This window comes from Otolemur garnettii, unplaced genomic scaffold, assembly GCF_000181295.1.
Source record: "Otolemur garnettii isolate 467f Iridium unplaced genomic scaffold, OtoGar3 scaffold00112, whole genome shotgun sequence".
Taxonomy (NCBI): Eukaryota; Metazoa; Chordata; class Mammalia; order Primates; family Galagidae; genus Otolemur; species Otolemur garnettii.
This window is the reverse complement of record NW_003852507.1, coordinates 1,009,166-1,011,229: the sequence shown is the minus strand read 5'-3', so window position 1 is coordinate 1,011,229 and position 2,064 is coordinate 1,009,166. Positions and strand designations below refer to the sequence as shown.

Below are 2,064 nucleotides of genomic sequence, written 5' to 3'. Positions count from 1 at the left end.
AGTAGCTGGGACCACAGGCGCCCGCCACAACGCCCTGCTATTTTTTTGGTTGCAGCTGTCATTGTTGTTTGGCGGGTCCGGGCTGGGGATTCAAACCCACCACCTTAGGTGTACGTGGCTGGCGCCTTAGCCGGTTGAGCCACGGCGCCGAGCCATGAACTCTTACTCTTTAGTGGTGTAGTGCTATGAACTCAGACCTGGACTTAAATGCTCAGAGCTGGAAGAACTAGGACTTTACAGGGGAGAGCAGCCCTATCCGGGTACAGACATGGCCACGTCCAAGAACCACACCACACACAACCAGTCCCAAAAGTGGCACAGAAAAGCATCAAGAAACCCCGATCGCAAAGATATGAATCTCCTAAGGGAGTAGATCCCAAGTTCCTGAGGAACATGCGCTTTGCCAAGAAACACAAAAAGAAAGGCCTGAAGAAGATGCAGGCCAACAATGCCAAGGCTGTGAGTGCACGTGCTGAAGCTCTCAAGGCCCTTGTGAAGCCCAAGGAGGTTAAGACCAAGATTCCAAAGGGTGCCAGCCGTAAACTCAGATGACTTGCCTACACTGCCCACCCCAAGCTTGGGAAGCGAGCTCGTGCACACATTGCCAAGGGTCTCAGGCTCTGCCGGCCAAAGGCCAAGGCCAAGGATCAAACGAAGGCCCAATCTGCTGCTTCATCTGCAGCTCCAGCTTCAGTTCCAGCTCAGGCTCCCAAAGGTGCCCAGGCCCCCACAAAGGCTCCAGAGTAGAGGCATCTGTCTGCCATGAGGACAAAAGGACCACTGTGACCTCTAGGCTGCTGTCTATATGGGGCTGGGGTCCTCCTGTGCTATTTGTACAAATAAACATGAGGCAGGAAAAAAAATAATAATAAAAATAAATGCTCAGAGCTGTACGACCTTGAGCAAGTTGCTCAATCTCTCTAGGCTCCTGTTTCTCCATCTGTGTAGTGAAGATGACAAAGGCATTTACTTTACAGAGTTGTACAGGTTATTTGAGTTAGAACATATAAAAGATTTAAGAAAAGTGCCTGGCACATAGTAAGTGCTTCATAAATATCAGATACTATTGGCTGAATGTGGTGGCTCATGCCTGTAATCCTAGCCCTTTGGGAGACTGAAGTGGGAGAATTGCTCAAGGCCAGGAGTTTGAGACCAGCCTGAGCAAGAAGCCCTCAACTCTACCAAAAAGAAAATTAGATATTATTATCTCTCCCCCAAACCTACTTTTCTTCTTGTCTTGGTGAATAGTGCTCATCAAAGCCGAAATCCTACTCATTACCTGTAATTCCTTCCTCTCACTTCTTCACATTTAATTGGTAACCTTGTCCCTTCAATGCCACCTCTTCTAAAACATAAGAATTTATCTCCATTATTAGATTGTGAATTATTTGATGGCAGAAACTGTACCTTATTTGTCGCTACTCCTATGCTTAACATGAATTAGGTGTTTATTGGATAAATAAGGGACAGAATGAATGGGTAGTTGATAGAATCTTCCATCCCTGGGGTTCCCAGAGTTCCAAGAAAAGAGTCCTCCACAAAACTTCTGAATTACTCCCATCTCCAAGAGCTCTCTTAGTTTTTTCTCTCACCCCAATCCTACCAGTCTCTTGAGACCCACTTCCTCTAGGAATTCTTCCTTGACGATTCCAACCAATCCTGAATGCCTCCATCCCTGAATTCCTTACCCTCACTGGTAGCCTGAGTCACTGGGCACATTCTGGTTGGCATGATTCCCTGTTGTCAGGCTTAGGCTTTAGCTTGTATCTAGCAAAGCAGCCAGCACTGGGTCGAACCAGGGCGAGCTGTTCTGATAGACTCATACAAATAGACTCCTGGTCAAATTGTACAGGAATAAAAAGGGCTGCGAGGAAGGAGATTCAGGAGGAAGCCCAACCAGATTTTATTTAGAGCCTAGAGTTCAAAATTTCCATCACTCTGGCTTTATCTGGGAAGGCTTTCAGGTGAATTTGTGGAAAAAGAGGTACCAGGGAGCCCATAGCTCAGTGGTTAGGGCACCAGCCACATACACCGAGGTTGGTGAGTTTGAACCTGGCCAAGGCC

The 2,064-nt window shown here is 47.3% G+C and overlaps 1 pseudogene; it reads left to right on the top strand.

The window, feature by feature from the left end:
* The first annotated feature begins 268 nt into the window (after positions 1-268).
* Positions 269-772, top strand: LOC100945182 (annotated as a pseudogene).
* Positions 773-2,064: the final 1,292 nt, after the last annotated feature.